The sequence below is a fragment of the Martes martes genome, assembly GCF_963455335.1.
Source record: "Martes martes genome assembly, chromosome: 7".
In the NCBI taxonomy this organism is placed as follows: Eukaryota; Metazoa; Chordata; class Mammalia; order Carnivora; family Mustelidae; genus Martes; species Martes martes.
The window spans coordinates 55,409,519-55,425,987 of NC_137894.1; positions in this window are offsets into that span (position 1 = coordinate 55,409,519).

A 16,469-nucleotide genomic window follows, 5' to 3' on the forward strand; every position below is an offset into this window, starting at 1 on the left:
AGAAGCAAACAAACAGATTAAAATCCCTGTGCTCATGGAGGTTCCATTCTGGATCAGCCAGTGTTTAATGAATGCTATTTATGGTACTTCTAAACAGAGTGTAGTGCTGTTCTAGCAGCTGGGAAACAACAAGGAAGCAAAAGAGAAAATCTATCTGCCTGGATAGAGCTTAGAATCCACTGTGAAATAGAAAAGGACAGAGGACAAGCCCAGGGTGCTCCTTCTCTGCAGTTTTCAGGGATGAAAATGAAAAGGAAGGAGACTATAGAAGTTGGTTTATCTCCCTGCCATTCCCAACCCCTCATCACCGTTACAAATAATGAGGAGGAAGAAGGTTCCCTGGGCAGAAACTGGCAGGGTTATGGCACCTTCCCTGTGCCTTGCTGCTAGCCTCTCTTCTGTGGACTTTATATTCCAAATGCTCTGATGGAGGAAGTCACTATGCCACACTCAATCTGTTGTGAATCTCCTCTCATAGTCTAAGCATTGCATTTGTAAAACCACACATTCTGGGTTTAATGCACTGGGATGTTCACTGCCCCATCTGTCAATCAGTTTCAGTCACTTGCCAATCAGGTAATAGAGCCAGAAGCCAAGAATAAATGAAATAAAATTAACTCTGATAGAATAAGTGGCAGGGTATTAGATTGACAGAGCTTCATATTCTAGGTATATTTATAGACTGATTGAAGGATTAGACAATTGGGCGTAAGGCTGTATTTATTGTGGTCAAGAAAACTTAGTGTTAGAACGCTAGCCTTATGCTGATTATACTTGGATGGAAACCAGAATGACCAATTAATGTTTTATTTATTTATTTATTTATTTATTTATTAAAGATACTATTTTTAAGTAATCTCTACATTCAGTGTATGGCTTGAACTTCCCACCCCAAGATCAAGAGCCATATGCTCTACCAACTGAGCCAGCCTGGCACCCCCCAAATAAAGTTTTTAAATGTCTTTTCTTTTTCTTGGCAAAAAGTAAATAGAGAAATAAATATTAATGAGGTCAACTTTGGATCTGAGTTCTGCATGGGCCAATGATCTTACCCTATTCCAATGCTATTGATCTTGGTGTCAGTTACCAACTTATTGCCCCCAGCTCCAAATCTACCTATTATTTACTGACTTGCAGAAGTGGAGATGGGCCCTTCAGATAATCTCCTTTTCCCTGCTTGTACCATGTTAAGCTATATCCATAAAGGGCACTGAAAAGACACTGCGGGAAGGAGGAGTTTTCCTTCCCAGTTTCCTTGTGGTTTTCCCGGCAGGCTCTTAAAGCACAGGGGTCTTCTCTAGTGCCCAGCTTCTACATTCACAGCCACTTTTATGAAGACTTGACCTTTGCAGTCATCCAGAGCTCTCACTTTGTTCATTCTCTACTGTCACCATCTTGGTATTTTTTGTGTTTTGAAAGAGAGTGAAAGAGACAGAGAGAGTGTGTGTGTGTGTGTGTGTGTGTGTGTGTGAGAGTGTGTGTGTGTGTGTGTGTGTGAGAGTGTGTGTGTGTGTGTGTGTGTGTTGGTGGACAGTGTACAGAGAGAGAGGAAGAGAGAGAATCTTAATCTGAAGCAGGTTCCACACCCACCATGGAGCCCAACACAGGGCTTGATCTCACTGCCCTGAAATCATGACCTGAGCCAAAATTAAGAGTTGGACACTTAACCCACTCAGCCACCCAGGCACACCACTGTCTTGAAATTCTTTTTTTTTTTTTTTTAAAGATTTTATTTATTTATTTGACAGACAGAGAACACAAGTAGGCAGAGAAGCAGGCAGAGAGAGAGGAGGAAGCAGGCTCCCTGCTGAGCAGAGAGCCTGATGCGGGGCTCGATCCCAGGACGCTGAGATCATGACCTGAGCCGAAGGCAGAGGCTTTAACCCACTGAGCCACCCGGGCGCCCCTGTCTTGAAATTCTTAATAATGAACATGAAGCCCCACATTTTCATGTTGCACTGGGTCCTACAAATGATGGAGCCAGTCCTGCCTGCATCTCAGCATTGCTTCCCCAGGGCCAGGCTCCTGCAGCATGGTCAGCTCTCTAGCACTCAGGTATGTCAGGGCCCTATGGTCAGCAGCACCCAGTGTCTGGCAACTTCTGCCAGTACCCACACATGGAGTTTAATAGCAGATTCCTCTCTGGGAATGGCTTTCCCCAGCACCCCCGATTTGTAGCATTTTCTGGTCCCATCCTTTCATGACCTTAGTTTTGCTTCAGCATATGGAGTCTTCTCTCAGCCTTGGGCTTGACAAACCAGGAGGCAGCACACTTCCTGGGAAGCATTCCTCCTGCTTTGAGGCAAGAGGCCCTGAGAGCTGCACTGGACATCAAGCAGTTCCAGAAAGAAGGTCAACATAGTAAAAAAAGAGCAAGGAAAGGAAGCAGAGAGAATGCTCTAGGGATCAGGAGTGGTCAGGAGTTGATAGTAGGAAAGGCTGGGGAAGACATTCAGTCTGCATGAGAGCATGTTGGACACCACTTCTGATGATGTCAGCTGCTGCTGGGCCTTTAAAGGACAGAACGGAACTGTTCGTCTGTTTTAGTAACACATTCACATGCAGACACAAGAATATACTCTTTTTTTTTTTAAGGTTTTTTTTTTTTTTATTCATTTATTTGACAGACAGATCACAAGTAGGCAGAGAGAGAGAGAGGAAGCAGGCTCCCCGCTGAGCAGAGAGCCAGATGCGGGCCTCGATCCCAGGACCCCGAGATCATGACCTGAGCCAAAGACAGAGGCTTAACCCACTGAGCCACCCAGGCGCCCAAGAATACACTCTTCTCTCTGTTCTTTTCTTCCTTCATGCTGGGGACAACACATGTTGCTTTGTTCTCCCTTCAGGGATAAATAAAAGCATGAGATAAACCTTCTAGACCCTCAAATGAACTGAAATAAAATGCTGATTACTGGAAAACTAATCACTTCCAATGATTTTTGTATTAGCTGAGTATGATGGCCCTCAGTTTTCAAAACAGTTACAAATCTCAATCCATTTTGGCTAGTTCTCTCAATAAGAATGTGGTGAGGGAACGTTTTCACATGCACTGGAAACTTCTTAGGAGCTATAGCGGATAAGGCACCCTTATTATACAGCAGACCAGAAGACCAGTTTCCTGTCCTACCACTATCTGAATATTTGCCTCAGATATTAATTTCCTTGTCTCTTAAGTACTATTTTATATTGTTTAATCCCTTTATCTGTCAGAGCTGCGTTCTAAGGCAATTTTTCCCTACTTTCTTCCATTTACCATTTTTCTCTTCAACTATGTTCAGTTTAGAGTTTAATTTGTGAGATTTTAAATTTCATTTATTTTGTATAGTTTTTCACTTTCTGGATTTTTAATTGGTTCTTTGTCTCACCTAACTTACTTTGTTTAATTTTGTTTTCTCTTATGACCTATTTTCATTTTAAAAAAGTGGTAGTTGGGTTTTGTTTTTTAATTCTTCTTTGAAGGCTAAACACATTTATTTTTAAAAGTAATTTCCAGATTGTTGTTTTAGCTATAGTGAATTAATCTCCCAACTATACTATAGATTTTTGTTTGCTGTAGATGCCTGTCTTTCCTCCCCTCTTCCTACTTTCCTGCCTTCCTCTCTCCCTCCCTTCATTCTTCACTCATGTCCTCTTTTACTCCCTCCTCTTTCTTTCCCTATGGTGTCTCTGATATATTTGTCTTATGCTTTTCTCCACCTTATCTCCTAAGTCCTCCAGTTCAAATCCAGGTCTTAAACTGACAACACAGGACTGATAGTCCACAGTGCCATTACACTTTTCTCAAATTTGGCCACGAAGCCACATGGTGAGTTGGACTAAATCTAGGCTGCAAGATGGTTTTCTCCTACTCCCTGTAAGATGTAGCCCATGGCTGCAGCCAATGGCAGTATTATTCAGATTCTTACCTTGAGTTGGCGTTTGGTAATATGGGGAGGTAAGGGAAGGAGAGAGTCCTACTATGTACTTGTTCTTAGGTACTTATTCTAAGTACTTGTTCTTAATTTTATGTCCTGTTTCTCTTTAGAAGTTCAAGTAAATTCTGTGTTTGGAGGGTGCCTTAAAGCATGAATTTGAGTGCTAGTCTTGACCAGTAATCTCAAGGTCTTATATTCTTCTAGCATGTGTGTGTATGTGTCTGTGTAAATGTGTGAAGGTTTTTCATCCCAGGTTGGGGCTAAGTGGTATATTATATTAATGGCTCTGGAATAGAATTTCATCCACAGGAGGTATAATCCAATGTTGGAGGGGGTCATCGAGAGGATGTGCTCACTGGTTGACCTGCAGGATAGACCCGGGCAATTGAAGGCTCCTCAACCCCTTTCCCTGTCCTTGGAATGCACACTCTGCCTTCTGTTTCCACAGTGAATACTGTTTCAGTGCCATAGCCTTGAGAGAGTAAGGTGTTGTTGAGACCATCTGGACTATGAATGTGGTTGAACTGAGGTAGGGCCTCCATATAAACTTTTAAGATTCTGGTGGGCAGGCTCAGAGATCTACTTATGTTGTGGTCTCTCAAGACCAATCTCATAAAGAAGTTCCCTTGTTTTTTAAACTTGCCACCCACCATTGTGGAGGAGTGGTGTGCCTCCTTCTTTGATCTCCCCTTGCCCTCTGTGAATATGGGGGCCCATTTCAGAAGCTCCCACGGTTGTGAGCTAACATCCAATCACCCAAGGACCGTTTTAGTCAACATATACTGTGCTAAGTTGAACACTAGTTCCTGTGGGACTAGAGAAGAATAAAGTGGGGGCTTCCCTCAGTACTCTCTTAGGCCAGTGGAAGAGTAAGAATAGATGAACTCCCTTGTTCCTGACTTCCCTGCAAGATTGACTTATTGACCATTTCTACTTGATTTTGAAATTCTGGAGATTATTGTGGACAAGCTGGTTCAATAAATAAGCACACTGCATTGGAAATTTTGGAAAAGTTCTCACCAGGTCTGTAATGTCAGTTGCTTAAGAACATGAAAGGGTAGGGCCACATGTGTATGTCAGAGGAGTGCGTAGATTTGGTTAGCACAACTGAAAGAGTTCAGCTTTTTCTCATCTGCCCCCAAAAAAGATCAGCTCAGCTTTGATATACTTATGAAAATAACCCAAACTTTGAAACTCTAGTTTTTATTTAAAGAAATCAGACCTAACCAGGATTAGTAAGCAGTGCCCAGATTAGCTTTATTAGTAATAAATAGTGAGTCAGAAGGGAGAAGCACCATCAGGAGAACCAGCAGCTGTGCCCAACATGTGCTGTTTTTACCCATTTTTATCTTTCACTTACATAGATTTTGTAAAGAGACAAGCAAGAAGGAAAAGATGGATGAAGTAGAGCAAAAGAATTGAAGAAGGAGAATGGTTTAAAAGGGAAGAAATATTCCATAAAACAAAGAGCAGAGAGGCTTGTTCAGGATAAGAAAGAAAATGAGACAGTAGGTCAGGAAGAAAATAAAATCAGAACAGGGACAAATGAACAGTGCTTCCCTTCCCAGGCACGGAATATTCCATATACAACATCCTTCTTTAACTTGCTAGTCACTATCATATATATTCAAGAGAAAGCACACCACAAAGACATTCTACTTTTCAATACAAGCAGGAGGATAGCTCCTAAATAAACTCATCTCTCATTTTCCCTGTTCCCGCAAGTCTGAAAAGGATTCGTTCTCCTAGGAATAAAAATTATGGAATCTAAGTGTAGGACGATAATCTGGAAAAAGAGAAAGGAGAAAAAGGGCAAAATTTTCTTTTGTTTGCAAATCTGGTGTATTAATTGCATTCCTGGGAGACTTTCTGGACAGAGCCTCTGGTAAACAAATTAGATATAAACCGAAGGCGAGGGCACCAAGGTCACTGTGGTGAGGGAACGTCAAGTGACAGGCACTGGGACCCCCGATGCATGGCTTGCAGAGCAGATGTTCACAAGGATGCAGTGATTATTGAACTGGTAATAAAAAAGCATCAGCTTACAGGCAGCCACGATGGATGCTGGTAATTACAAAGCATCCCCTGGGAGGAAAATGACACAAGTCAGCCACAACTCCGCAATCACCGGGGCATAATTAAAGCTCTAGTAACAGTTGTTAATAGGGTGCAAATAAAACGGGGGGAAAATTTGAACACAACCTTTTTTTTTTTTCTTTCTTTCTTTTTTCTTTCTTTCTTTCTTAAGAGATGGCAAAGGGCAATGTAATTACAGGGATAGCAGATTTTATAATTTTGCTGCACATTATAAAACAAAGGGTTAGGGCTATTAGATGGTCATAGATATTTAAAATATGGAAACCCAGATATACCTATATATGTATATATATACACACACATACATATATTATATATATTATATATATATTTACACACACCAAAGGGAAAAATTGTGTTTGCTCTTTGAATATGTAGTATGTGGGGGAGAACAGATTTTTAAACAGAATGTTTATATTCTAATTTTCAAAATGGTAGAAATACAAATATGTAAAGAAAACGGAATACATGTAAATATTTGGCCATTTCATCCTTTCCGGAAGATCTGTAGTGGTATAATGTGCCAAGCTATATGATACTGTTGGTTAAAATGGTTTAGATATTGTTAAATAAAGTCAGCAAATCACTTATAGTGTTGAAAGTGTCACTTTTTCACAGAATGCTGCCAGCCACTCCCTAACCTAAAACATTAAGCAAAACAGGGCTCATTTTCCATGGGCTAAATCACGGAAGCTATTTGCCAGTACAGCTCCTAAGAAAAATCATCTACACCATTGCAACCCAGTTGCTTGGGCGATTGGGCAACTAACTATGCATCAGGGTCTGTATTATCCATTAGGCCTATGTATAGATCTATTTTAAGAGGCACACGGGTGGTGCAGTGAGAAGGAAAGGAACTCTCTTGAGCTCCTATCTAGACAGTTTTCCATTCGTGGATATTTGAAAGATTGGGTTTAAAAGGCTGACAAATAGAGACAACAAACTCTATATCAGTGCACTAAACTTCATGTGAAAAGTACATGAACACCCATGTGTGTTATGTTTTCATAAATTGTAGGAAATAAAGAGAAAGGGAATAGCAATTTTCGGTAGAACTTCGAGGTTTTAACACGATCACAATTAACTACCAGAAAGCTTTCTCTTGCTTCATTTTGGTATTTGGAGAGCTGGCCAATTAAAACATAACTACACACTGATGTATTTGGTATGGAATGCATGAAGAATAAATTATATTTCCAATATGAACATAGATTCCTAGAGCAGGAAAGACTCAAGAGTTTATAACCATAATTACTCTTGAACACCCACTGTTTGCAGTGCACTGGTAAACATGAAATGTACTAAGAGACAGTATCTGCCCCCATAGAAGACTCGGCATAGACACAGGAAAAATTGACAGATGATGAAAAGCAAAGTCCTTGGCTTCTTTGGGGCCCTCAGTTTGCAGAAAAATAATAAAAGCTCCATGAACAATTTCTGTTATTCCAAAAAAGATTCAGAGGCACAAGATGTACCATCCCAGGACTAAGATACAAACAAATGTGGATATTTTGACTCTGGTGAGGGATAGGTCTTCTTTTAATTGGGAATTACATCCAAGGAGTATAAAATGTACAACAGTAGCGTCCATCCTGAAAGGAGTAGAACAAAGAGGAGGAGGGGAAGAGAAAAAAGCATATCCTATTTTCACCTGAGGGAGAGAACAGGAAAGAGTGTTCTGCAGGTGGCTCAAGATTCTGTAAGGAAAAGGGGGGTTATAATCAAATAAGTGGGAAATGCTGTTTATTGCATTTCCCTCTTGGAGATTCACAATCACATTAGCCTATTAAATGCTCTGATAAAATCCTGCAGGGAGACTATATATCAAACTGGTGAAATGTACAGCTTGGCTTTGGAGCTAAATGGTCTTAGTTTGAACCTCAGCTCTGCCAAAAACTAGGCAAGTTACTTACACTATCAAAATAATAATTAAGATAACCCTACCTTTGGTTTCCTCAACTACCAAATAAGGGGGAATATAGATAGTATCTTCCTCTGGGTTGTTGTGAAGATTAAATAATGCATTCCATAGGAAGTATTTAGCCAAGGTTTCAAGTGCATAGGAAATACTTGAAATATCTTAGATATTACTAAAATTAATTTTATATTACATAATAAGCCAACCTGTTTAACTTTTGTTGACTTTGGTATTTTCTAGCCTTTGACTATGGAACTGTCACTTAAGAAATACCTACAAAAATCCAAAGATGCATTACTAATTTTGGGGGGATAAACAGTTTTAAAGCATTGGCCCTGTGAGGGAATCACATGGTCCAAGGGAGATACTTATGACTTGCTTCTCCCTCCACCCTGAAGTTATTCAAGTTTGATATAAGAAATGGGGCTCAGGATGGGAAGAACAGTATCTTTGGGGCATCAGAAGGATGAGTAGAAGCAGGCAAATGGGTTTTATAAGAAGACAAGGAGTTTAATAAGGAAGCAGCAGACCTTTTAATCTATTTCTGTTTTTGTAATTGTTGGCAATAATTGAACATCAATTATCTTAGGTTTCATTTGTAAAGTTACCATTGTCTGTTTACATCTCTCTCTTAAAACTTAATCACTACATTGTCTAAAGACATTCCATTACTTATCTTTGTATCCTTAATAACTTCCCCAAGGCTTTAAATAAATCCTTCAAACCAGTTCCTTGGATGGGGAAGCAAGAGATCATTCTCCCATTTTCCTTCTATCTGATCTTGGGCTTCAAGCACCCTTACTTCTACTCTTATTTCTCTCCTTTTTTTTTTTTTTCCCAAAGTATGAAAATGTAGAAGAATGAAAAATGTGAATAGAGTGAGTTAATTGGGGGTAAAGGGTAGGTGAGGAGGTTTGCAAGATAAGTGAAATAATCATCATGGTCTTTCATTTTTCCTGATCCCAAACCAAGTTAAAATAAAAAATGGTCTAATATAATTTCTTCCAAAAAATTGGAATGAATATACTAGTGTGTAAAAGAACATTTCCTTAGAAAAATATTGTCATTTTAGTATATCAGATATAAATTCAGGGATTTGTGTTCTTTTTTTTAAAAGTTACATTTTTTAAGGACCTTATAAAGTGTTTGTTAACAGTAGTTTTCAACTATTATATAAATTGTACTTAATAATATCTGTTTTAGATTTCAAAAAGTCCTAGGATAAAATATATTAATTTTAGGGAAGGCTTTAGCTAAATTATAACATTTATAGCTTATCCCAAATAATAGACAATTCTATAAATTTCTTTTGTTCCCATAATAGTTCAACATAGAGCAGAGTATTTTGACGTCAGAGAAACAAGAGCTAGACACAAAAGAAGAGAAAATACAGGTCAGATTATTTTCAATTTTTTTAAGTGGTTCAAGAAGTGGTCTTAAATTTTTTTTTTTCCTCTCATTGCCTACAATTTCAATCCCACAACGTGCTTAGGATTCTTGCCAGGAAATTTAGCCAAATTTGTTTTAGATTTCTGATAGGACGTCTTTATAGCAGATTTATTTTTAATTCTTCTTCTAGGGGATTAGTGCTTTATTATATTTTTTAATTGTATGTATCTTCCCGGGATATAATTAATCTCTAGGTTCATAATATGAAAAAAACCTCTTGGCTTGTCATTGAACAAAGCTGAAAGAAAACTGATAACCAGTTTTATTCAATGAAACTGGAAACAGTATGTTAACTAACGGGGTAGTAAATGTTCATTCATTAATTTTGGTCAACAAAATTAATGGTTGTGTTTTATATTTCAGTGGCTACAGAAAATATTGAGGATGCAATGATAAGTAAGCCAGTCCCAGCCTCAAAAAGCTTTCAGTCTACTGGCATGTTAAGAAAACCCAATACTGTGCCTTTTGGGCTATCGTGCTATGGGTGCTATGGAGCCGGTAGAGTAGGGAAGGCCTGATAGAAAAGCTACAATTTAAATTGAATCTGAAAGGATAAACTGCAAATACAGAAGAAGTGGGTTGTGTGTGGGAGTGATAAGGGTTACTCCCTAGCTCTTTCCTTGGCTCTTTTTCTAGAAATTCTCGGTTCCTAAGACATCTCCTTAAATTACATCATGGTCACTTCCATGTATGTTCCTGTGATTGCTACCCTTGTTTCTTTAGCTCTGAACTTTCCCCTAAATCCTAGATTTATATCTAACTGCTTATCCAGTATTGCACCTGGATATTTAACATCACATTTTACATTTTTAAAGTAGAACTGCTTTTAACCCCTGCTCACCAATTTTTTCTTCCTCTATGTTCCCCTGTCGCATGAAATGGCACCACTCTTCACCTCACTCCTAGATATCTCTTGCACCATGTTATATCCAATCTCTCAGCAGATTCCATTGGCTTTACCTTCAGATTTTATCCTGAATCTGACCACTTGCTGCTACTGCTCTGCCCAAGTCATTTCTGTTCTGGGTCACTGCAATAGTCTCCAAAAGAGTTTCCTTGCTTCTCATCCCATTCCTGCAGTGGGCACATCACTTCTTTGAATCCTAAACCAAATCGTGTCATTCCGTGGCTCAAATCCTCCAGGGTCTTCCTATTAAATAATAAAATCCAAAGTCCTGAGTGTGGCTCCTAAACCTGCCCACGATCTTGTGGGATACCTCTATTTCTCCTCACTGACGCGTTTCCACTACACTGGCCTTTCTGCTGTTTGTTGAACAGGGCTACCATACCTCAAGATTTTTGTAATTCTTGTTCCCTGTCAGAAATATCCCGCCACCCCGCCCCTCCACCCGAGCTCCCTTGGCTTGTGTCCAAGTCTCAGCTCCAAAGTTAAGTTTTGAAGAGGCGTTCTCTAATGAGCAAAATTAGTGAACCCTTCTTTGGCCCACCATCTCAATTCTCTTTTCTGATTCATTCTTCATCACATTTATCACTGTGAATTTTATCAGAGATCTGTAGAAGTTCATAGTGGCAGCAGTTCACTTCGTTTCATTTGCTGCTCTATCAACATAGTGCTCACTAAATATTACTGAAGGAGTTTTGGGTTTCATATTCTCTTAGCAGGAATGAACGGTTGTATACATGGGTATGAAATTAGATAGATCTGGTTTGGAATAAGAAATATCCAATGTACAGCAAATTATTTAATTCAGACAAAAGGTGATTGTGGACTATGTAGTTAAATTCCTAAATGATGAGAAAAGAAGAAGCCCATAGAAGTCCACGTTCTTCATGTAGTAAATGGTCTCTGTAGAAGCAAAGGTTGCATGAGCAAAGCTATAAAATTCCTTCTTGCCTCTATGACTGGTGACGTTGCTTCTTTTCTCCTTCCCTGCCTCCTCCTGCTACTTGCCCCAGCATGTTTTAGAATCTGCTTCATTTCAGTGTGTCTCATCTGTCATAGGAAGGATACTCTATTTCAGCAGTTGATTCAAGAATTGAAGATATGCACGTGTTATATATGTATCTATACACATATGCAATATATAATAAGAATATAAATTAGAAGGTACTACATGACTTCATCATAATGATCAAATACCATGAGAATTTGCAAGATGAATCTAAGCAGGAAATTCAAGGGAGGGAGAAGGCATTTAAAGAGGCGTTCAAGTCCTAAATTGATAGGCAGGATTTATTGAGGCATAGAAGCAGATAGCTTGGACAAATGCATGGAGGTAGGAGGGCATAGGATATATCTGAGGAAGCATATTCTCAGCTGGCAAAATCATAATCTAAGAGTTCTTATTTTAATGATTAAAGATATATGACATTCTTTGCTCTTATTTGCTTTTTCCTCACATGTCAAAGGGAATAAAATATGAGTTATTTCCATTGTACTTCATGGTATCATTATGTGGCAAAAGTCTATGGTCTTATTTTGCCCACGTGTGTCTGAATGTCAGCATTGCTCTCTGTGTTGAAGGAGTTAAACCAGCAGTAGTATATTAATAACATTGCCAATCTCACCCAGCCTCAAGGCCACACCCAAGGCAGTGACTTCTGGTATGATTTGCAAAGTCTCCTCTCAGGAAATAACCCTCCCAGACCTTGCCGTTTTTGCAATTCCAGTCCAGTCTTTTGAATTATCGATGCTTTCTTTAACAATGATTCCTCACATCACTGCCATAACAATTGCCTGGGAAATGGTTGAATATGCAGCACTTTTGGTTCAATAATGGGACCCAGAAATGTAAACATTTAGCATGGTGTGAGGTCCAGGAATCAGACTTTGAGAAACGCTGCCTTAGAAGATCAACAACTTAGGAAGCTAGTGATTCATACGTCAGTGTGATTTCATATACCGAAATTGTTTTCATTTTAATAGGAGTTTAGAACGAACTAGCATTTAATAAACGAGGATAAGAAATGAGAACCAGAGCTTCATCCTAAGTAGGTGTTCATTGAGTGAGAACACCAGCCACCTGCAAATGAAAGTACGCATGGGCTATTTTTGTTGTGAAGTGGAATAGAGATGCCCAAAGGTAGAATGAAGCATTGGAGATTCTCTGGTTACTTCATGGCTACATTTTTTTTTTTTTTTTTGCTAATTTTTGCCAATATTTCTGTTTGAACTGTTTCATATGGCTTCCATCTTCTTCCCACTGGGCACTTCTTACATATAGTTTAAACCATTTGGGAATCCACTGAAGAAACGTTTGTTTGAAAATTGAATGACAGTATTTTGGTATGAGAAAACTATAATGTGTAAATATTTCTGTTCAGTTTACTAAGAGCCAAGTGGATTTGGAAAAGAAAACTGTTTCTACACAATATCTTTTCTGGTCAGCTCTCTATAATTGTTGAAAATTTCCTTAAAAACCCATCATATTCTATTTTTTTTATTTTTATGATATTGCTATTTCTCTCTGCTTGGGGCTTATCAACTATATGAACACGCGCATGCCTCTTAAGACCTAGTTGCTACTCTTTGGCAGCCCTGCTTGTCAAAAAGACTTATTCACTAGTCTCCATCAGTTTAAGCATTAAGAATAATGTCTTTGGCTTGACCAGCAAGCTATTTTATTGTCTAACTAAATGTTTAATCTTGGCAGAAGCTCTTCATAACTCCTACTTCATAGCAGCGCCAGTGACACTTCTTATTTTAACTGTGTCAAATTATGCCCAATTTATTTTGTTTGATTTCCTTGTTGTGAACTGTTATGTGTTCTCCAAACCTTCTTTCTGGAAGTTAACCCACAGCAGGGAGACACTTGTCACAAGGTGACTTTACTAGCAGTACTTTCTCCTTAGTGATAGAATTGGCTCACCTGCCAGCTTCAAATGGCTTCCCCCAAACACATAATGGCTGCCTCCCACTGAGATCTGAGGCAACCTCCTACATCTTGGAATCTGGCCAAAGTGACACTGCTGAGATACACAGCTAAGAACTTTGTTATGTTTTCTGATGTGGAAATGGGACAATGGAACAGTGAACAAGTCTCCTTAATTTGAGACTCTCCTTCTTGGTGGACACATGTTATAATAGTAAAGTTTAAATAGGAAAAAAAAAATTCTCCATTTAACTTGAGGTTTAAAAACAGGGATATAATCTTATAAAGGGAGATGTGAATAAATGAGCAGTTTATAGAGATCTGAATAAAACTCCTTAAAATGTGGAGTGCCTGGGTAGCTCAGTGGGTTAAACCTCTGCCTTTGGCTCAGGTCATGGTTTCAGGGTCCTGGGATCAAGCCCTGCATTGGGCTCTCTGCTCAGCGGGGAGCCTGCTTCCCCTTCTCTCTCTGCCTGCCTCTCTGCCTACTGTGATCTCTCTCAGTCAATTAAATAAATAAAATCTTTTTAAAAAGATCCTTAAAATGTATGACACACTAGCTATTTTTGTAGCATTGGAATTTTTGTTCAGTTGTATTATGAAATGTTTAGCTATTTCTGCATTACAGTTGAAAAAGGTAATTTATTATCTTCAGAAAGATACTATGCCCTAAAATATAATATCTGTGAGTATCATATTTTGACTTATTATAGTTTATTGTGTTGGAATCACTGCAGATTAATTCTCCATGACTGGAATTTCTTGTGACAAGAGAGTCTAGAATCTGAGTTTTAAGGAGTCAATTGTTCTCTTTGTTTGGTTGCTTTGGTTCTCATCTCAATAGTGATGATTTTCAGTTTGTTTGAGGCCAAATTATAGAGATATGCATGCATAGTTCCCATTAGTGTCAATAGGAATTACGCACAGTGACAGAAGAATAGACCCCATATGTTTATGAGAAATGAATGATTTGAAGCATCTGTGAAACATTCTTAAAGGCATCTCTATCACTGCATGCAATCACAGCAAGGTTTTTTTTTAAAAAAAAAAAAGCAAAAATATTTCCCTCATTATGTAGGCTTTAAGGAACTCATCACTATGACTAAACTATGCATTAAAAAAAAAAATCTATAGCTTTAAACAACACATTACCTAGAACACTTCTATGGATATCAAAGTAACTTTTAAATATGGACATTCTATTTAAAAAGTAATGTTTCTTTTGTGCTACCGTGTGTGTGTGTGTGTGTGTGTGCGTGCGTGCGCGTGTCAATGCCATTTTAGCATTTTTATTATAAAACTCTACTCAGAGATTATAGAGTTATGCTTGGCAAATGGATTTTAAAACTTTTTATTTTGGAATAATTTTAGATTTATAGAAGAGTTGCAAAGATAGTACAGAGAATTCCTGTGTATGCTTCATCCATTATCCCCTAATCCTAACTTTCTATAAAATCATGATGCATTTGTCAAAATTAAGAAAAGTACAAAGCTTTGGTATAATTAGTAGACTTTATTCAGAATTTGTCATTCCTTTTTCTATTCTAGCATCAAATCCAGGGTGTCATGGTGCATTTGGTCCTCATGGCAGTTTCTCAAGTTTTATTTTTCATGCCATTGACAGGTTGGGAGAGTACTGGTCAGATATTTATTTTGTAAAATATCCCCCAATTTGAATTTGTCTGTGTGTGTGTGTGACTAGATTGGGGTTATGGTTCTTTTGGAAGAATATCATAGAGGTGAAGTGATTTTCTCATTACATCAGGGAATATGTGTTATCAACATGACTTACTAATGATATTAACCTTGATTACCTGGCTAAGGTAATAAAGGTATAAAACTGGTATAAAAGCTGGTATAAAACTATAGTTGACCCTTGAACAACATTGGTTTGAACTGCATGGGTCTACTTATACATGGATTTTTTTTTTTTTAATGAATATGGTAGAGTACTGCAAATGTATTTACTTTTCCTTATGATTTTCTTTTTCTTTTTTTTTTTTAAGATTTTATTTATTTATTTGAGAGAGAGCAAGAGAGCAAATCCAATGTGAGGGGTTGTGGCAGCTAGAGGGAGCGGGAGAAGCAGACTTGGAGTCTGACATGAGGCTTGATCTCAGGACCCTGGGATCATGACTTGAGCCAAAGACATGCTTAACTGATTGAGCCACCCAGGTGCCCCTCCCTTCCATTTTCTTAATAGCATTTTCTTTTCTGTAGCTTACTTTATTGTAAGAATACAGTATATAATACACATAACATACAAAATATGTATTAATTGTTTATGTTTTGAGTAAGACTTATGGTCAGTAGTAGGCTATTAGTAGTTAAGTTCTGGGGGAGTTGAAAGTTATATCCAGATTTTTGACTGTGTAGAAGGGGTCAGCTCCACTAAGCCTTTTGTTGTTTAAGGGAAAACTACTATTTTCCCCTTTTTTTTGCTCAAATCATTGGCAGTGGTGAGTACAACTTACTCTCAAGAGGAGAGAAATTAAGCTCCACCTCTTGGAGGGAAGACTATCTACATATATTATTTAAATTTCTTCTATAAAGATGTCACTTTTAATTTATTTATCTGTTTATTCACTCAATCATGTATTTATATCAGTATTGATTTAAGGGTATTCATTTATTTTTTGGTTATAACTCAATACTATGGTTATTAATTTTGATGTTCAAATGATAGCTTTAACCAATGGAAACTCTTTTAGGTCAGCTCCTACATCCTATTCTTAAAAAATATTTTATTTATTTATTTATTGGGGGGGGCAGAGTTAGATGGAGAGGAGAGAGAGAGAATCTCAAGCAGACTGCACTGAGGCCAGAGCCTGATATAGGGCTCAGTCCCATGACCCTGAGATCATGACCTGAGCTGAAATCAAGGGTTGGACACTTAACCAGCTGAGTCACCAAGGCACCCTGGCTCCTACATTCTTTTGACATGCTTCCATCCTTTTTTATTTTAAATTTTTGAGCACTTCCTTTTTTGGCAGTGTAAGTGGCTACACAGGTCCGTCTTGTATTTTCTCTATCCTAGCTCTAGAATCAGCCTTTCTCTAAGGAGATACGGATCCTCTGATTGGAGAGTGATATTTAGAAAACAGTATGTGGCTGCTGGATGTGCTCATTGCTACTGAGGCATCACTGCATCTATATCCCCTCAGTAAACAATGTTAGAAAATATTTCATGTAAATTTACATACATTCATACATATCTGTCATCTATCTATCTATATCTATCCATCCATCCATCCTCCA